Source organism: Sceloporus occidentalis, unplaced genomic scaffold (assembly GCF_023333645.1).
Source record: "Sceloporus occidentalis isolate IW3139 unplaced genomic scaffold, rSceOcc1.0.p SCAF_5, whole genome shotgun sequence".
NCBI classification, from domain to species: Eukaryota; Metazoa; Chordata; class Lepidosauria; order Squamata; family Phrynosomatidae; genus Sceloporus; species Sceloporus occidentalis.
In genome coordinates, this window is record NW_028316985.1 from 165586396 (window position 1) to 165608631 (window position 22236).

The 22236-nt window shown below is 39.9% G+C and overlaps 1 protein-coding gene across 1 annotated transcript in view; it reads right to left on the minus strand.

The window, feature by feature from the left end:
* Positions 1–22236, minus strand: part of BANK1 (B cell scaffold protein with ankyrin repeats 1) — a 206171-nt gene that overhangs the window by 181176 nt on the left and 2759 nt on the right. The window lies entirely within an intron of this gene.

The window sequence follows — 22236 nt, forward strand, 5'->3', positions numbered from 1 at the left end:
GATCAATAATGCTAAGGTTTTGAAAAAAGGGTTTATTTCCTTGATGTCCTCTGTATGAGTCTGAATACAACCATCACCTAACTACAACTACCATTTGGAGGGCCCTGGATGGGGAAGGTTGTAGTGTAGTATTGATTTCTTGGTTCATGGTAGTGTGAAATAAGAAGCTGCATAAGAAAGGCACATACATTTACCGATCTCAGAGGATCTATGGCAAATGCAGCAGCTGTGATGTATGTAAAGAAATCTGCATGACCCTATCTGGATGGTACACAGCTTGGCTAGAGCTGGAGTGCAGTGAAGGTATGGGAAAGATTCTGAAAGAGAGGATTTCAGAATCCTGTTCTTCTGTGTAGACTCAGGCAAAAGCAAACAGTTGCAGCCTCCCCTTATTATGGCCTGTTACAGACTGCCAAAATAAAGCTGCTTCGGGACTCTTTGGAGGTATGCTATTGAAATGATGCATGGGTCCTAAGAGTCCGGAGGTCGCGCCAAAGCCACACTCCATTCCTAAGCACCGGAGTGCAGCTTTTGGTGCAGCTTCCGGATTCTTAGGATGCATGCATCATTTAAATAGCTTACCTCCAAAGAGACCCGAAGCAGCTTTATTTTGGCAGTCTGTAACAGGCCAAAGTGTTCTTTCTCATTAATAACTTTTGCTATCTCGACCATGCTCTGATGGTGCTTAGCTATATGTCCTGCTTTTTATCTGCAAAATGTTGGAAGGTATGGGCTCTGTGGAAAAAGTATTGGCATTCTTGGTCTCCACTTTGATCAACAAATAATCTCTGATCTGAAGATTGAGGTGACTTGTGGCTGAGCCAAGGAGCAGCTTTACCATAAGGTAAAGCTGCCCAAAGCAGCAGATGATGGAGGAAGAATAGCAGTGAGATGTTGGATGCTATGTAGCCTGCCTTGTTGGCCATGAAACGAATCTACTGTCCTTAAGTTTGGTGGGAAATGATATCCCAGCACCATTGTTGAAGTAATATTCAGCTAGCCCTATAGTGAACCTCTGTGCTATTTTATCATTCTACAGAGGGAACAAAATGCCTCACGCCTGGGTCAACTCTGTAATGTATGAAGAAACTTACATTCTGAGATGCTAAACACCAAAGAGATATTTATACCATGAATGAGTTATTCCAAGTGCTTTGGGAGGCTTCATTTCTTCCATGTCACATTATATATATACTTATGTAAATATATGTAGCATAATATATACAATTTCAAGATCCCAGTCCTAAAGGCACATCTGAAGTTCCTTTCAGTACTACCACCTCCTGTACCATCAAGCAGAGCACCAATGAAATTCTATGAATAAGACATAATAATAATAATAATAATAATAATAATAATAATTTATTTTATTTATATACCGCTATTCCAAAGATCATAGCGGTGAACAGCAAGTAAGCTAATTAGCAAGTAAGCTAATTTGCCCCCAACAGTCTGGGTACTCATTTTAGCGACCTCGGAAGGATGCAAGCCTGAGTTGAGCTTGGGCCCTTTTGCTGGTCCTGATTCTCAACCTTGTGGTTTCGAGTGAATGGCTGCAGTACAGGCATTTACCCACTGCGCCACCAGGGCTCCATGTTGTTGGTTTTTGCTATCAAGTTTACTTTTGTCAACCCTATGAATGAGAGACTGCAAAGAGCCCCAGTCATCATCTGCCCTGCTTACATCTTACAAATTTAGGGTCATGACTTCCTTGATTGAATCAGTCCAGTCAGATAGTCAGATATATAATGGCAGTATTGGTAGCCATGCCTTCATATGTAAGCAACCAAATAAAATCCCTTTTTCCTGGAAGGTCCAGAAGCATCAGATAAAGCCATTTTCTAGGTCTTCAGCTCTTAATCCCTTGATCCCCCTCAGAGTTCACATTAAGAGCATCCAACCCAGATATAAACAGGCACGCTTTAAATTTTAACAAGAAATTATAAAACCTTTCTGATCTGACAAGAAGGGATAGGATTAAAGAAAGGTTAGGGAAAATTGGAGATTTTCCTTTTGTTACCAAGATCCCATTAATGCACTTTCCATGACTGGACAGCTCAGAGTCACAGCTTTCCTTCTCAGTTTTATATTGAAATATTGGTGGATGGTAGAATAAAAATTTCAGATGAGGAATTTAGGATATTTCTTTCATCATTTTACATTCTATGTTTTTAGAAAACCTGGATATCAGCTACTTCTCATCTTTTCTTACAGGAGTTTAGTACTTTTTTGCTTCTTGCAACAAAATTTTAGAAACCATGATCTGGAAAGCATGATTTATGAGGAGAGGCTTAGGGAGCTGGGTATGTTTAGCCTTGAGAAGAGAAGAGGCATTCTGATAGCCCTATTTAAATATTTGAAGGGGTGTCATGTTGAGGATTGTTTTCTGCAGCTCTAGAGAATAGGACCCAGAGTAATGGATTCAAACTACAGAAAAAGAGATTCCATGTCAACATGACGAACTTTTTGACAGGAAGAGTTGGTCAACAGTGGAACACGCTCCCTTGGAGAGTTGTGGAGTCTCTTTCTTTGGAGGTTTTTAAACAGAGGCTGGATGGCCATCTGTCAGGAGTGCTTTGATTGTGTGTTCCTGCATGGCAGAATGGGGTTGGAATGGAAGGCCCTTGTGGTCTCTGCCAACTTTATGATTCTATGATTTTAAGAAGGGAAGAGACAGGGGCAGCATAGCCATTTTTCATTTCGGTGAAACTGAATGTTGTGTCTGAAGTAATTTATCAGTCTAAAAGCAGTTATCTATATTGTTAAGAGCTAATTGGGGGTCAGATTGATGCTCTAACTTGTTTTAATGTATACTGTCTACCAGATAAATCTGAGAGTTCAAGGTTCTTTTGGGATGAACAGGAAGAGACTGCATCTTTACGAAACACAGTATCCTAAGGTAACCATAGTGTGAGTGGTGATTTCAATGCTAGTGTTGGTTCAGGTGCTAATGAAAAGAAACATGTTTTAGACTTGGACTGTAATGAGGTGTGTTTTTTTTTTTACTTGATTGTTTTTTATTGTTTTTCTTTAGACGAACTGGTAAATAAAGTAGGTAGGAAGTTACTTGAGTTAATGTCTAGCCTGCAACTGACAACTTCTGTGGCAGTGCTAAGCTAATTCTAATGGATATTTTACATTTTTTAAGACCATAGTAGGTAGTGTTACTGATTATATCTTCTGCCTCTCAAAGCTAATGTTTTGTTGTGTGCCTTCATGTCATTTCTGACTTATAGTGACCCTAAGGCTATATCATTGATCTGGTTGAGGGAATAATAATTATGGAGCAATGTTTAAAGTTGTCTTATGCTGTTGAACAGTCAATCCTGGACCATTGGGATAGTTCCTTCCTTTTGAACATGCATCAGAACATTGTCACAGGATACATACTTTTACCTAAAATGGCCCATCAGCGTAGAATGGCCTCTGGCAAAGTGGGCTGGTATGATCATGAATATAGGCAAGCTAAAAGGAATCCAGCCCAACTAACCAGGAGGGTAAGGCAGATGCAGATGAAAGCTGATTTGGAAGCACTGGCTTCCTGCCACCTAATTTGTATGAATTTATTAAGAAAAAGAGGAAAAAATATTTATGATTGCTCATTGGAAGGAATTAAGGTTGGCAACCCTGGAAAGGAATGAAAGATGGGTATGGAATTTGACTTTAGCAATATTTTCAAAGTGGTGTGGCTAGCAGTTTTAATAGATCAAGTACTAATCAGATTTGTTAATGGCATTATCAGACTGTCCCCCAGCCTCAGAACAAGAAGAGAATGAACTCCTATATGCTCTTGCAATGACCAAGCCTCTGGTGAGGATATGATTCCATTAGAGAACAATTCTGAATTGTGAGCCCCCGCTAGCAAAAAATATTTTCTCACATAAACTCTACAGACGTTTTTCCTGAGGGATGGACCCAGAGCAAAACCTTACCAATTAATAAGAAATGAGATAAATTAAACCCTCAACATTATCAGTTGTTGGATATTAGCTCTAAGATTTACAGTCACTTCCTTCTCCAGAAGTTGACAAATTGGGTGAAGCAAAATAATAGTCTTCATCAGAATGAAGCTGGGTTTTTTTGTTACATCACTTAATTTGTAAATATACTAGTAGTCTTTCCAAATGGCATTTTGTTGCATTCATTGTCTTCTCAGCTTTTAATCTAATTGATAGGAATAATTGTGGGGTAAACTTGTGGGGACTAATATCAATAAGAGGCTGTTATTCCTAATTCAGGAGTTATACACCAATGCAACCATGAGATTAAGGATTAGCACTAATGGAAGGTTGACAGAGGAAAATTATTTAACAAAAGGAATTAAATAAGACTGCTTGTTAGCACCTCCACCTGGTAAATCTTTATATTAATAATATTGTTAACTAAGTTGTTGTAGATTTATTACAATCAACTAATCAAACATATTTAAGTTAAATTGCCCTGATCACTTCCCTCCCTCAACAGGAATTCATAAAAAAAAGAATATTCCATATTACATGACAATAAGCAAACAATATGTAATATAATGTACAATAACAATTTGTAAAGGTATGGATAAAATTGTTGAATAAAAATATTGGGGGGGGGGGGGAGAAAAATACATTGAGTACATAAAAATACAGTGTATTTAATATAGCTGTAAATAAACTATATAAAATGGAAAAAATAGGAATTCATAAAATGGGAATACTAATATGCTGATGACACTGCGTTATTAACATTTAAGAATAAAATCGGACTAAAGAGAAGTCTAAATTAAACTCTGAATTCTGTCAAATAGGACACCTTAGAATAAACTATGCTAAATGAAAGGTCTTTGGCAAACAGTCACCTAAATTTAATTTGAATTTAGATGGAAACAAGATGGAACAGATCCCCTCTTTTAGTATTTGTGAGTATATTTTGATGAGAAAAATTCTTGGAAGACTCAGCTACAAAACACTGAAATGACAGCACAGAGGTCACCCATGCTATACTGAATTTTTTCTACTCTAAAAGAGGCTGGAAATTCCAGCATTGAAAGTGTTTATAGGGAAAACAGTTGTTCAAATGCAATATGGCATTGAGATCTGGGGGATCAATCACAATAACTTGAATGACCTGGAAGTATCTGAGAACATGTTTTTGAGGTACTTTGGTAGTACCTCTGGTGACTCCAGCAACATTCTTCAGGACAGGGAGAGGTGTGGTATCTGTAAAAGCTAGGGCTGTGATGGCAGCCCTTTTGTATTATAAGAGAGTCTTGGACATGATGCAGAACCACCTCCCTAAACTTTGCTTAGGCAAAGAATGGAAGAAAGGTGGCAGGATTAAGCTATTTCAAGACTTATTAACCCTTTCAAATATATTTTTGTCTTCCTGGAGTTAGAAACAAGCTAAGGGACTAAGGCTGGATAATGATAAAGACTTATTTTCAATTAAATCTTCATATTTTTTTTCATCTGTTGAAATCAATGTTTTCATCTGTTGAAATCAAATTGCCTTTACCCCCTGAGAACAGCATTTACAAAACAACATTTCCAAACTATGCCAGTGTCTGCCTTGGATGGCAGATAAAGAAACATTCCAAGAAATTTAAGGCTTGCATTTGTGGCATGGGAGAGATAGAGGGTATTTCATACTATTTAGAATCATAGAATCGTAGAGTTGGAAGAGACCACAAGGGCCATCCAGTCCTACCCCCTGCCATGCAGAAACTCTCAATCAAAGCATCCCCGACAGATGGCCATCCAGCCTCTGCTTAAAGATCTAAGGAAGGGGACTCCACTACACTACAAGGGAGTTTGTTGCACTGTTGAACAGCCCTTACTGCCAGGAAGTTCCTCCTAATGTTGAAGTGGAATCTCTTTTCCTGCAGCTTGCATCCATTGTTCTCTGGAGCAGCAGAAAACAAGCTTACTCCCTCCTCAATATGACATCCCTTCAAATATTTAAACAGGGTGATCATATCACCCCTTAACCTTCTCTTCTCCAGGCTAAACATCCCCAGCCACAGGGGATGCCAGCCACAGATGCTGGGGAAACGTCAGGAAGAAACTCTTCTAGAACATGGCCACATAGCCTGAAAAACCCACAAAAATCTCTGGATGCTGGCCATGAAAGCCTTTGACTTCACATTGAAACAAATAGCTCACACTTGAAACACTCCTTTCCAAACTTTTTTTTGAAAATTTCCAGGGATTCCACAATGTGGGATTGCTCTTAAGGTTAGAATAGCATTGCTAATATTTAACTTGAATCTGCTTTCCTGTAGCTTAACTGATTGCTTCTCATCAGGTGTTCACTGCAAAGAGTGAACTATTGTTTTCTGTTATCTTTCTGACATCCTTTCAACAACTGAAAACTGCCAACATACACACACACACCCATTCATCTCCTGTGCCTTAAGTAAACATACCAATTTCCACCAGTTTTTCCTCATCTGATTTGCCTTCTAGACTTTGGCAGAACACATAAGCACATTTAAGGGGAAATAAACTACAATGAAATTAGAGATATTTTCTTTGATATAAGTACATTTAGGATTAAGATAGCGATTATCCTGGGGTCTTTATTTTGAATTCTTTCCAGCCTGTCAACATCCTTCTTAAACAATGGCACCTACAGTCCTTTCTGATCTATTATCATCACTTCCTGTGTCTCAGAAACAGAACTCGTATTAATACAGATCTAGATTTTATGAGCATGGTGGCACACATTCAGTTTGTTTTCTCTTGTAGCTCTGTTTTCCTTTGTACCTCTGAAATCAGGGATGGAGGACTTGTGATCCTTCATATATTGTTGAACTACCCCTCCTAATATTCCTTTCCATTTGTTGTGTCAGTTAGGGTTTTGGGGGATTTAAGAATCCAACAACACACGAAAGGCTATAGATTCCCCACTCCTGCCTTAAACGTTCTTCCTAGTACAAACATTTACCACTTGTTAATCTTGTTACATAAACCATGACCCAATGTAGATGCAGTACTGATTTCCCAAAAATCTACCAAAAAAAAAAAAAAAAAAAAACCATACAGGGACTAGTGCCATTTAGGATATACATATTTAGGACTGAATCCTCACTCTTGCTTTTTTGCCCTTAACTACGGTTAAGTCCCAGTGATGCCAAATAAGGTTGACATTAACCACGTTGTTTTCTCTTTGCCAGATTTTCAAATCAACTTTTGTAAGCTCAACTTACCTCAAGGAACTTCAGCCTTCACTCTGAAAAGTTATTAGCATATCTTACATCCCAACATTTTATAGTACCGTTGCCATTCTATCTTTGGGCAAAGCCCATGAGACACAATGGGGCCAAACATTTCAGAAAGAGCTTCAGGACAGCAATTTGATCTAACAAAGTCTGATACTTCAACTTCTGGCCTTTCATTCCTCCAGGGCCAGAACACTTTTCTCAAGCTCCATCTCTTTCCCCAAAGAGTGAAGCGGGCTTAATGGAGCACTACTTTGACTTACTATAATTCCTTTCTGTTCATTTCCTTCTAACCTATTCACAGTGCTATCAGGTAGACATGTAGTGGTCACTTGCATGGAGGATTGAACTGAATGTATTGAACTAAAGGATAGTTTCTTAAGGGGTGCAGGCTCAGAGAGGTCCACATATCATTGGCTCAAATAACTCTGATTTGACTGGTTCAGGCTTTGCCATGCTGACATGGCTTAATCTGCATTCAACATCTTGGCATTTGCTGCCTTTGGCCCTGACTGCCCTGGCAAGGTATCTCAGAGACTCAAATTCCAACTTCTGGACAGAGTAGGAGGCCTTAATCAGGACTTGTTCTATCATCATCAAGAGTGACACAGACACCTCACTGTCATTAGATTTTGGGAGTCAGCAGCAGTGTTGGATATCAAATAATCTGCTGCCTTCAGTACAGTAAGGATGAGGATGTGGCTTGTTCTTGGGGCCAGATTTCCCCTTGAGACCAAACTGTTGTATCAGATAATGTCATGACAAGTGGGGTCCTGCCACAAAGCATATCAATTTATTTTGCCCTATTTAATCCTCATCACAAAATTCTCAATGTCAGCTCTTTCTTCATGCAGAAAGAGACAAGTGCTATCCTTCACTATTTCTGGACTCGAACCTGCCCCTCTGGGTGGGAGTGAGGGTCTCTCCTATATGGGGGTTGGGTTTGAGGAGGAGGGCTTTCCTTGGACCTCATATACCAGATTATACCCATGAGATGGACATTCTACTCTCCTACATGCCCTGCCAGAAATATTAAAGTAAGATTCACCTGCCAGACCAGTTAGCTTTTGTGCACAGAATGGGTGTGGGGCATTGTCTTCTTCCTTGGCAACAATACAGTTTGGACAGATTGTGGTTTTTGTATTCTCTTACCAGTTTTGTGACTTTTTTTGTAAGTCTTCTCAACTGTAAACAATTATTTGCTTTTTACAGAACTTAGTCTCTTGGAGTATACCTGCTCTACACAATTTACAGTTGTTTGATGCCACTTCAACCATTATGGATCCTGCATATGAGACCTTGGGATTTATAGTTTGGCGAGAAACTTAGAATTCTCTACTATAATACTTTAGTTCTGTAGTTCAGATAAGGACATAAATGCTCTAGCAAAGAATTCTAAATACTTCACCAAGCTACAAATTCCTGGATTCCATAGAATGGAATGACGGAAGTTAAAACTAGTATCAAAGTGCTGTAAATGTGTTAGTATACACACATTCTTAGACACTTAAGGAATCATAGTAATTCACTGTTAACTGTTGAGTAAAATTGTTGGCTACAATTATTTCTAGAAGGCAAAAATGCCTTCATGAGTTCAACTAATCACAGACTGATGGGTGTTTCTTATACAGTCTTATAGCACTGCTAATCCACTTTAACTGCTCTGGCTGCCTCCTGTTTTATTCTGGGATTTGCAGTTTAAGGAGGGGCATTTAGAATTCTCAGCCAGAGAGCTCTTAGGCCTCCCTGAACTACAAGCCTCAGAATGCAACAGGAGGCAGCAAGAGAAGAACTGTGGAAAACAACATTTTAAGTTTGTAATGCAGTAATGTGGTTACACTGTCCATTTCATTTCTGAAAGCAAAATAGATGCAAGACTGAAACATGTCATAAACATACCTTCAGGGTTACTGCAATGCATTAAGTAGAAAAAGAAAAAGGTGATACTGCTCACATGAAAAAAATAATCAGCAGAGATAAACCGATGAATACTGCCTATGAATCCCAACTATTATATTTTCAAGTAGATGAGTTAAACTTGCAATACAGATTATTACTGATGAGCTCCATTTTATACATAAAAGAAGTAATTCTATTAACTCAGTCAATTCACTTTACCAGGTGTAAGCAATTTTTGTCCAATTAGTCTTGAAAAGAGGAGAAAAACATCACATACTTGTATGCATGCTGAGAGCATAGGTCACCACAAATGGTTAGACACATCAAAACCTAAACTGCCAGGATGTTATGCAAGTCTGATTATATGATAATCAGAAGATCTGGGATGATAAAAGATGACAGAAAGAAAGTAGGAAAAATGTTAAGAATTTCTAACAACCTGCTGGTTCTGTCAGCTATTTAGTTATTGCTTCCAAAAGTATTTTAGTCTTCCCTGTGGTACTGTATATGATATGTTTCTTTTTTGTTGGATGGATTACAGTGTATTCACTTACAGATGCATAATATTTAAGAAAGCCACCATGGTGTAATGGTTTGGGCATTGGACTACAATTCTGGAGATAAAAATACCAAAACAAAACAAAACAAAACAAAACAAAACAAAACAAAAAGAAAGAAAAAGAAAAAGAAAGAAAGATGGAAAGAAGAGTATAAAACAAACAGATTATCACATCAAATGGTCAAAGGCTTCTGAATCAAGAGCAGTTGGTATGGGTGTCTTTGGCAACATGTTTCAGTTGATGGCACCATATTTTCTACTGCTGATCATCAGCTGTAGGACAAGTATGACTTCATCTCTCCCCCCTCCATGTGGTGTGTACAATACATAACTACTGCATACAGCATTTGGAGAAAAGCTTTCAATTGTATGTAACAGTGGAGAGGATGTGTCTGGCAGAGTGATCATAGGGATATTAAAAAACAGAATCCTGATTTTAGCTGTGAAATGCTGGAGGGTGTGAGGACAGGAAAAGAGAAAGTGTAGACTCAAAGATGATGAAGAACTGCTGCAACCTTTTGGCTATCTGGGTGTGAATCAAGAGCAAAGCCACCAAGTATTCATTTTGAAGTTATGCAGGCCTGATTGCTGAAACTCTTAGTCCCATTGACATCTTGCAAGCAGATAAGCAGTTTGACTTTAAGGTTGTGTCTGTTACATGCTGCCAATTATGCAAGTATCAAAGCATGGTCCACTGTCTAAAGCACCAAGGAAGTAGAACATGTGGTCCTTTAGATGCTGCTGGACTGCAGCTCCCATCATCCCACCATTGACTATGCTTTGTGGAGCAAATGGAGATTGTAGTACAATGACATTTGGAAAGCTACAATTTCTCCAACTTTACCATGGAGCTCCGTAAGAATCTGCTGAATGTACACCACTTCCACAACTTGGAAGTAACTAGTTAAAAATATAAATCAATACCAAGAATCAAATTTATGATACAGTGGCCATCTACAAAAAGAAGCAGATTATGTTTCCCAAGCAGACAGGGAAGAAAAATTAATTTGGTTTGCATTTTAATGCAAATTTGCATTTCCCAAACCAATATCTGAACCAATCCACAATAGTACTTTGAAGGCTGCATCAATTTTGTAACATGGGCCTGTTACAGACTGCCAAAATAAAGCTGCTTCGGGTCTCTTTGGACGTATGCTGTTTAGATGATGCATGCACCCTAAGAATCCGGAAGCTGCACCAAAGCTGCACTCCAGTGCTTAGGAACGGAGTGTGGCTTTGGTGCGATCTCCGGACTCTTAGGACCCATGCATCATTTAAATAGCATACCTTCAAAGAGACCCGAAGCAGCTTTATTTTGGCAGTCTGTAACAGGCCATGGTTCCCTAGATTAAAAAACAATCTGCAAAACCATGTACATCTCTAGGGATATTTGCACAAAGATGCACATATCCACAAAAAATATACAAAAAATTAATTAGAAATGAAATTGAAAAGGAAAAAATGTAAGGAAATAAACGTAAGACTGAGAAAAAGAGAATCTGAAATTGACAGATCAGGCCATCTCCATTCCTAATCCTCAAGTAGGAGAGTACTAAAACTGATATGCACAACACTAAGACAAAACTTGTAAGTGCAATTTCTCATGAACTCAATTGGGAAGAGATATTAAGGAAAAATTCACCCCCACTTCCTACTCTACTCACTATTTTCAGGGGTGGTGGTGGATTTTGATGCTGTAGTGACTTTGCCATCAATTTCTCTTGCAAAGAGTGACACAGTGAAATCAGTCATATTTGGAACCTTTACATTTGCTATGTCCACATTGCAACTTAATCTTCATTTTTCTTTAGATGCTAAATGCTCAACCAAAATTTTAGGTTACTGCAATGCTAGAAATGGAGAAGCTAGGAGAAAATTTCATGGGGGTGGGAGAGAATCTTGAGGCAGGTCAGTTTTATCATTTTGTCCCCCCACAACCTCCACAGTTACACCAGTGCACTGCATAGACTGCCAACTAAACAAAACCAGAAGTGGCCAGAAGTCCATTTCTTAGTTTGTAAAAAATTGTGTATTTTATTATGTGAAATGGCAGTGGGGACCCCATTAGGCTATTTAAAAAGTGGATGGTCACTTCCAGGGTAATTTGGAAGTGTCAAATGATAGCTTGAGGGAAAGGCACGTGGCTTCAAGATGGCACTTTGTCCACCTTTCCTTTAGTCAAAGAAAAAAATGGGTACATTAAAAATGTGAAATAGAAAAAAAAGAAGAACCATGGATGTCAACATGTCACATCTTTGGGAAGTGAAGTAAAAAAAAAATCCTTGCAACCCATTTAAAAAAAAACAACTACTAAGGGGAGAATATTGCTAGCAGGATACAAAGCAGAAAAAATGATAGGTACTTTTTTCACAGGTACTTCAATGTTTAGCTGCTGATCACCTTAAGTTTTCACCGGAAAGTCATCTTCCTGTGTATTTTTTGACCAGAAAAGAGCACAGTATTATGTCTTTTCTTTCCCCATAAATATAAAGCTCTTTGTCTCTTGTTCACAACCTGTACTTTTGTATAGCCTCAAGTACCACTTCTTGTTGCTGGAGCATTCCCTTAGTCAATAGATCTCTCTCACACCTCTCTTCACAGGCTGATAAAGGATCACCTAGTGAGTGCTTGAGAGGTCCATGATAAGGCTCTGCTACCACATATAAAATTCACAGAAGGAAGATATAAAAGAAGATTGTACTGATTCAACCCCCAAACGTCTTCATTCTGTTTGCAGGCAGTGAAGGTTTGGGGCATTTTGGTAAATTTCCAGGAAGTAAGGTATAAGTATAAAGGTACTTCCCAGTAACATCACACCTCTGTAAGGTCAGGTGGGCATTAGGCAGTAGAGTGGATGATGTGTTTAAAGAACCCCCAATCTCACTTCATGTTCTTAAAACACAAAAACCCTTAAAAAGTAGTAAAGTAGTAGCTATAGAAATTAGGTCTAATCTGCACTACAGAAATAATGCTGTTTCATAGTGCTTTAATTGGCATGGCTCAATGCTCTGGAGTTCTGGAATTTGTAGTTTGTTGTATCACCAAGAGCTCTCTAACAGATAAGGCTAAATCAAAATTTGAAAGTCAGAAAAGTCTCACAAAACTACAAATTCCAGGATTCCATAGCATTGAGCCATACTAGTTAAAGTGTTGTCAAACTGCACTGTTTCTGCAGTGCAAATCAGACTTTAGTGTCCTTCAAGAACCAACATTTGTGAGAAGCTACTGGGACAAAGGAAAATGAAGGAAGGATCTTGGTGGAGAAATATAACACTGGAAGATCCAACATGATTATAAGTGCTCCACCTGTTTCCATTCAGTACTGTTTAGTACAGCCTGTTCATTTTTCCTAACCTAAAATGAAACCAAATGTTGACACTCTGGGTCAGCATCAATAGCTGGCATCATTGGGTAGCTTCCAGGGCCCCAGATGAAGGATACTGGAGATTTTTGCTTGAAGACTACAGTGGGATGATGTGGTAAATTTAGGATATGGATGGAAAAATATTCACAATTATTGATTCCTAGGTTGAAAAATGAATTTTCTGTTAACCACTCCTGGCCCCCTTGGAAAGAATAATAGATCAGCACAAATTTTACATAATTTTTCATTGTAGACAACATCCTGAAGGTTTGCACAGGAATTATTCTGCAGAGAAAAACATGTTGTTTTTTTTAGTACAGTCCCCTTTTTTTCTGAACAGAAAATGGAGAGGGGGGAAGGGTTTGCTAAAAAAGAAATGCCACCACATGTTTTCGCAGCAAAATAATTCTTGCACCACACTTCAGGATGTTTGAATATAAGAAAACATTGTGAAGGAAGATTTGTCTCCTCCTGCAGAGGGTATAAAACTATTTTAATTATGTGTCTTTGAATGTGAGGATGAAATAATTGATGATTTATTCCACTACTGGTGGTAAAAAGGTTAACTGGCTCAAGACATTTTTATTTAGGCAGGCTATTGGTGGGTAGATTTTATTTGAGGAATGTGTTGTGCTGTTTTAATATTTAATGATTATTTTTTTACTGTTTTTAACTATGCTGTTTTTAATCTTACGTTTTAATGTTGGTAGTATTTAATTATTTTTAACTTTTGTAATCAATTTTTTAACTCTGTATTTTTTTAAACAATATATTGTAACCTGCCTTGAATCCCATTGTGGGAGAAAGGCACGGTATAAATCCTGGAAATAAATAAATAAGATAAAAAGAAAACATATTTACCATTTTAGGACATTTATTCAAAGATAGGGATGAGGAAAAGCTCTAAAATTGGCTATAGACACCCCTAAAGCTGGCTTCCATGTGGTCAAGTCTGCTTAGGTAGCCATTATAGAAACTCCACATGCTGCTTACCTTTCTCTAACTGAGGTGTGTTCTGCACGCGCCAAAAGTACGTGCTCGGCACGTACTAGGGTTAGGAAAGGGCGTCCCTTCTGGATGTCCTAACCTTAGTACGTGCTGAGCACGTACAAAATGGCAGCACCCATTCTACATGGGCGCCGCCATTGTGACGCCATGACTGCGCCGCCTCCATACAGAGCCATGTGGAAGTGACATCCTGGTGCTGCGTGAGGGCGCATGGGGTGTCCTTTTGTGGCGCCAGAAGGAGCACCAAAACGGAGCTCCTTCCAGCTTTGTGTTGCTGGGCTCAGCCTTTAGACGGCTGCGTCAGCGACACAAAGCAGAAAGGGGCCAAGTGGCCCCTTTCTCTTTGTCCCCGCCGCCATCAGGTGTCGTTGGGGCATGAAGCCCCAAGGACACCCCTTTCCAGGCCGTGGGGAAGCGGCCTTTTTCCGCTTCCCCGCAGCCTGGAAAGCGACGGATCAGGGCCTTAGAGGCTGCCTCTGTGGCAGCTGAGGCCCCGATCTGGTGGGGAAAGGGGCGGGAACAGGCCGCCCCAAAGGGGCAGTCTGTAAATCGCCTGAGAGAAAAAGAAGCAGGAAATGATAACTAGGAATGGAAAAAGTGTAGTTTACAAAGTAGCATCTCCTGACTTGTCACCCACCCCCGCCAAATCCTGATTTACAGGATTTAGCAGCTGCTGTGAGTGATGGGAGTCTGTCCTGAAAGGATGTAGTTCCCCAACCCATTTAGGCTGAAAGACTGAGGGTCCTTTGCCAGTTGTCAGCTAATCAGTAGTCTTTTTGGTGATCCTGCTCTAACCTTTAGGCCATCTAGGTATTCAACTTGTAATGGTGGTGAAATCCTGACAGGTAACATTAACATCAAAACCCTACTTAAGCATTCTTAAGTATTGGAATGTCAGAATATTTACATGGAAGAATGAGCAGGCTTTCTGGTAACCTTTTAGGCTACTTTATTATACCCAACCATACATATATAAATATATACACACTCATTAGAGTGAAACATAGATATGTCATTGTCTGGCACTTTGCTTTTATTATATTGAATTGCACTGCATGTAAGGTATCTTACATTCATCATATTACATTACACATGCATAGGGCAGGGGGGGGGGCAGAACAGAACCCTAAAAGACAAGGGGTTGGACAGGAGTGCTCCAACATCACCTTCTGAGTTGATCCCTCCAAGAAAGACTCTAACCAAGTTCTATCCCAGAAAGGATACCATAGTCAATGGTATTGAACGCTGCCAAAAGGAACAACAAGGACACATTCCCCTGTCCATTTCCCTGGATAGGTCATCCACCAAGGCGACCAAAGCTGTCTCCGTCCCATAGCCAGGTCTGAAGCCAGAGTGAAACGGATGCAGATAATCTGTTTCATTCAGAAACCCTTGAAATTGACAGTTTATAGGGTTGTATGTTTCTATGGCTACTGTGGATTGCTAAAAAAACAAGCCTAAACTTTCCCAATGACTAGACTGAGACTATCGTATTTTGGTGATATCATGAGAAGGCATGTTTCTCTAGAAAATATAATAATGCTTGGTAAGGTAGAAGGCAGTAGGAAAAAAGAAAGACTGCATTGCAGTTGGATAGATTCAGTCAAGGAAGCCATGGCCCTGAAACTGCAAGACCTGAGCAGGGTTGTTGATATTAGGGTGACTTTGAAGTCACCCTAATTCATGGGGTCACCATAATTTGAAGTCAACTTGACTGCAGTTAAAAAGAACAAAAAATTATAATGGTTAAATCCAATCTCTTTCACAAGCCATCTTTCCAATGCCTAGAGCTTGCATAATCATACCAGTGTTTTGCTGATGCAGCATTTGAAATCCTATTTATCTTCATATCGTGGTTTGAGTGCCAAGTCATTCAACTCACTTAATTCTCAAGCCATTCTATACCTCAAGCTTAAAAGTTTTGAAAATAGAGTTCAAAAGGTGTGTTTTTTATTCCATGTCTGAGCTTCTTAATCCTACGTGCCCATAACCTCTCATCACTATACATAATGCATATTAACGTGACACTTTGTTGGCATTCGGAAGCAAAAGCAGACCTACTTCTTTCAAATTAATCTTCCACTTACATATTTAAGTAAGAAATGGATATTCTGGAAATAATTCTGAGTGCCAGTGTAGTATCATCCTTCAGAATAGATTCCATATCTAGCACGTCCCTGGTTCATCCTGAGTCAGGGACCATATGCTTAACCATGGGGACAGTGGATGGCCTTTGGCAACACATCATCATAACTTCTCTATAATATGGGAATAATGGTTCTGGCTTACTTTAACAGAGTTGCAAAGATTACTGAAATAATATGCATGAAAGGTTCTGAACAGTGTTATTTAAAGGCTAAGCATACATCCCATTAATTTTATAAAGTGAAATTGTTCCTTCTGAGCTCTTCCTTGCTTTGAATTGCTAGGTAACCTAAGGTAAGCTAAATGATTATAGTAGGGGCAGGAATTGTACAACCCTCTAGATGTTGGTGAACACACAGCACACTTAGACAACATAGCCAATGGTGAGGAATGCTAGAAGTTATAAGCAAGCAACATCGAAAAGCTGCATAGTTTCCAACCCTGCCATTCGGCAGATGGGTCTGTTTGTTTACTCTGCTGGGTCTTATATATTGCACAACTATAGCACTGTGAAGCCACTTCAACTGACATGGCAGCATCCTATGGAATTCAGGAAGTTCAGCTAGGGAGATCTAATGCCTCACCAAACTACAAATCCCAGGGTTCCATAGCATGCCCCATGACAGTTAAAGTAGAATCTTACTGTACTAATTGTGTAGGGGGAAAGGATCCCAGGGTTAGGAATTGTGTTGGCACTTAAGATGCTTTTGGGTTGCAGTTCCAAGAAACCCTATTCAATACAGTGAATGCTGCAGGATGTTGAAAGCTGCAGTCCAACAATATCTGAAAGGCCAAACAATTCTCAGTCTTGCCTTACAGACTAACTAGATTACCACACTACACTCTTAGGGGCTGTTTCCACTTGTGATTTACAACGATTTAAAATACACCGTTTTAAATAAAACCGATTCAAAATAACCCTGGTCTTATCCCGCTTTTTTTTCCTTCGTTCTCATTTACCAACTAATTCGCTTTAAGTGATCCGCTTGCGTTCCTATTCAAATAAAACAGTGTATATATAAACCGGTTTTAGCCTTATTTCGTTCCCACTCACCATTTTGGGGCTGTCAATCAAAGCAACGTCATCAAAACGTCACTTTTAAATTTCGCGGTTTTTTTATAAAAGAGCCAATGAGGAGGCACTTAAAGTGCGGCGGGAAAGGGAAGGAGCATTAGATGTGAGGAAAGGGAGAATAGCCTTCCTTCTCAAACAAAGAGCAGGCTTGCATTTTTTTTTTCCTTCTGTCTCCTGGGGGGAGGACAGGACAGAAGGTTTCGGGTTACTCCTCTGCTCTGCGAGGCTGTGTGTGTTTAGGAGGGAAAGGAGGGGTAGCTTTGCCCACAGCTGGGAGCCTGCGCTTGCAGGGTGAATTCTGAAGACCGATTTTTTTCCTTCCTTTTCCTCCCTCTCTGGTCTCTCCCTTCGAAGGAAGGGGAGTCCTGCAATTATCCGTGGGGAAGGATGGTTGAGGGGAGAGAGAAACTGCCTCCCCAAAGCACTTCTGCTTGGCTGCTGCCTTTGAAAAAAGACCCCAGAGAGGCTGGCGGAGGCTGCTTGCTTAGGGAAAGCTCCTTCCAGAGGAACTATGATGGGTTTTGCAGGACGGATCCCCGCTTCATGGCTCTATAGACAGCCCAGGGAGGGAGCACTCTTCCCCTCCATTACAAATGGTGTTCATTGATACACACACACACACACACACACACACACACACACACACACACACAGGGTTTCCTTATCTCCCCCGAGATTGCTGTGCAGCAACCCTCTCCTTGAGTGGCACGGATGCTGAAGAGATTAAGCGCCTGTAAACCATTAAAATAAAATAAAAATCCTTATCTCTTATTGAAAGACCGCAGCAGAAAAAAGGGGTGAGGGAAGCAAAGATGCCGATGGCCACGACGGATGGGGACAGAAAGGGCAACTCCCCCAAGCCGGCCCATCGCGCTCGCTCCTCCCATCCAGCTAACCCGATTTCAGAGGCTGATCGTTCCCATTTAAATAACTAGATTCCTATCCCGAATCAAGGAAAAAATAGAAGGTTCAACCCTTCTATTTTTTTAACGCGGGTTATCCGCCTTTAACGCGGTTTATAAAAAGAACCAAGATATGAATCGATTTCAAATGGGGACGCATGCGGGGTGATCTAGAACCATTCTAGGTTTAAATCGGGTTCAAATGGGCACGCTACTTTCTGAATTCGCTTCGTAACCCGCGTTATACCCCAGTGGAAACGGCCCCTTAGAGTGCAGCTATTCCACTTTAACTGCTTTGGCTGCCTCCTGTTGCATTCTAAGATTTGCAGTTGAGGGGCATTTAGAATTCTCAGCTAGACAGCTCTTAGGTCTCACTGAACTACAAACCTCAGAATGCAACAGGAGGCAGCCAGAGCAGTTAAAGTGGAATAGCAACACTATAAGAGTGTAATGCGGTAACCTAAGTGTCTGCCATTACAGGAAACAAGAAAAATCTCTGTGCCTTCGATCTTTTTCCATTGTTTTGTTCTGTTGTGACTCTTTCCAAATCCTGTTTTCATCTTTCCCACTAATTTGTTCTTCGTTTCTTCCTCATACTAACATGAAGTGAATTCAGATGATTTCTGCTGTGTGTTCAAGAAATCGGTGGTGAAAGGCAGAGATTTGGCAGCGATTGTACCAATGAATACTCTGTTGTCCCACTTTTTCAGTGACTTTAAAAATGTCCCAATTTCTCTCTTCCTACTTCATCCCCAGCTTACTTTGATTGCTGCAAACTAATTTAAAATGCAAAAATGGTTTGCACTCAACTGAGCAGTGGGTGAGAGGAAAAGGGGGGGATTTTTGCCCTTCCCAGGAAGCTCAGGCAAAAGCAAACTGGTGCAGCCTCTCCTAGCTTGTGTTTTCTTCCTCATTAATAACTTTTGCCGTCTTGACCATATTCTGATGTTGCTTGGCAACAATTCGGAAGCTACTTGAAGGCACACAACAACACAGCAACATCTCCAGATTTCTTCATGATGGAAAGATTTTTTAAAAAATGAAATGTGGGAGAAAGAAAAAATTGATTGATTCACACATTCAGGTTCAGGTTTTGAACCCTTAACTTTAAAAAAGTCTAGGGCCTGGACCAGACAGGTAGGAAAAAGCAGCTCAATTCAATTCTGCTTTCTCCCAAAGCAGGTTGAAACCCTGCTGCCAGCACGACCCACTCGCAAGGTGGGTTGAATGGGCATGGGCCGATGGCATGGTGTGGCATCAAGCTGCGTTACTGGGTAATATTTTTTGGTTGCCTCCACACCATACATTAAGATTAATTGAGCTATTTTACTGATGTATTTTAAATGTATTTTATACTGATGCATGTGATTTTAATTGATTGTAATTCCACCTCAATCCATCTCGAAGAGGCGGGAAAATACAAATAAACTATATTATTATTATTATTATTATTATTATTATTATTATTACATGCACACCATTACACAAACACACCACTGGCAATCCACAAGTACCTCCCATGTTCACCCAGATGCCATCCCATTGGATGGCCACCCCTTTGAAGAGCCACACAGTCATACGTGCAATACTCTTCCCATACATAGCATCAGAGTATTGGTATGCGAGCAATACACTGGCAAACACAATCATTGAGCCCCCTTCCCTGCATGCCCCCACTGGACTGTCTGGTTTGTATATGTTGTAATTACATCCTTTGGAGTTGTCACACTTTCATTTCTTTGCATTACTGCAGCCCTGTACTCACATCAGAGAGTTTATATGTAGGCACAAAGCTGAACTATCCTAGGTTATGTTTGATCCAGGTTTTAGCCCCGGAGTGCAGCTTTGGTCTGGTTTCCACCCTTCTTCATTATGTTAGTGCTAAATGGGGTTGCCATCTGCATCTCAACTTTACTCTTGTATAGCAGGTAGGCCCTCTCCATGCTGAGAATGGCTATGCCTGTTGAATTTGGTTCATGTGACTGAGGACAGTTCATTTCAGTTTGTTGTTACTTCGCTGAAATTCATTTTTGGTCCCTCTAATTTTAGTAACTGGACAAATACATCAAACCTAAGCAACCATAGTCCTGCAGCTTGATGTTAACATGTAGGTTCTGAAATGCACTCCATTTTTAAGGCCATTTTGAGATACTGGTGGATCAAAATAGCACCGAAAGAATATGACTTCAGTAGAATCATTATGTTCAGCCATGTATTTTGGAAAATAGAGACATGCAGTGCTTTTGTAAGCTTCTTACAGGCTCAATGGACCCCAATTTCCTCATTTCATTGGAAGTACTTTAGCATTAAACTGGGACAAATGGGCATAGTGTTCATGTCCATGCATACTAAATGCTTATTTAATGTTTTTAAGTTGTTTCTTTTATATTTTTAATATTTGTGTAGCAAGCTTTCTATGGGCAATAAAAACCCATAATGAGATGTCATGGGCTGGATGTTGCTGAACAACCTGTACTGTACACAGAACACACTAAGTGATCTTTAGGCTCACAGAATGGACATTTTGTTTATAGAGAAAGCTGACCTCTCATGAGGTGGAAGAGGAAGCCACTTCACTTTGTAAATGCATGTGAAGGTGATAACTAATAAATTTCCTTTTACATTGCTCAGGTTTTTTTTCTGATAGCAGAACTGATCAGAATTTTACCATAAGTTGTAGGAAAATTAAAATAAACCTTGGTTTTATGCTTTTAACTTTTTACAAAGCTCATGCCTTCTCTTCTTTGGCCTGTTTTCTAGAACCATACTTTTAGAATTTAGGTTCCATTATGGAAAAGAATTTGCAATAGAACACAATTTTTTACTCCCCCAAAAACCAACAACACTATAATGTCATTTTGAAAATCATTCCACCAGAACTTTTACAGAAGTCTGCTGAAATGTGGGATATCTATTTATCTGTTTATGAATACACACATATACATACACCATTCCATCCCATAGGATCAGAGCTGCATACACCAGCCTTTACAGAGGTGAAAGAGGTGTAGGATTTAGGAAGGGCTGAAAATGTAGAGATGGAGTAATAGTGGAAGAGGTGGAGTTACCCATGAAAGTACTTATGGCAGTATTTTGAATTAACCACACACTCCTTTATATATCTATTGGGAGAGGGATTCTTCTGATGGCCCCACCACTCAGGAATCTATGTGTGGTTGTGAACTGTTTTATGGGAGCAGTTCATGAACAGGCTTCCCCTAGGCAGAGGCAGTCCACAGCATGGACACCTAGGGTAGAGATGGACAACTGCAGTGGGTCTGAGGGTCAGTTTCTGCTTGAGCACCCATGACAAGCCACTTTGCATCCAAATTAGCCAAAACAAAACAAAACAAAACAAAACAAAACCCCACACCTACCAAAATTGCATTTAGGAGTAACTTCCAATTGCAGTTTCCAGACTTACAGTATTTTGTTGTGTTATGGAGTGACACAGGAGTTGAGGGGGCCATGGGGAGCCAACCATTTGTGTTGTAGTGTGCAAACATGTTGTGGTCTTGGAGGGACATAAAAACCTGAAAAAAAATTAAGGGAGCATATATACAGGTGGATCCAAGGCAAGCTGGGGTGTATACAACAACAACACCCCAACCTTTGAGAGTTCCTGGCTAAGGGAGGAGGCAGAGGAAAGGAGATAGGTTCAGAAATGCAGCTCTTCTTCTAATTGCATGATTCTCAATTCACAGAAATCATAGATGGAGGGTCTTTAATGTTGCTTTTGTAAAAGACTCAACATGTTAGGAGTACTCCATTATTTAATGTTTTATTTCCAAATACTAGAAAGTGTGTACGTATGCTGTTTCTGACACAGCCTGGAAATGGTTCAGTTTTGGACTACAAATCCCGGGATCCCCAATGACTTGTCATTCTGGGAGTTGTAGTTCCCAGAAGTAACTTTTCCGAGCTACACAATCCCTTTCTCCACACATATGCTTCTTGCATACCTGTAATTGTGCATTTAATTCCATCAAAATTGCTTTTCAGCTCAGGAGAACTTTGAAGACATCCCTGCATACTGGGACATATTTTTTACAACATGGACAAACAACTTGTTACTAGGATTAAACAATTTAA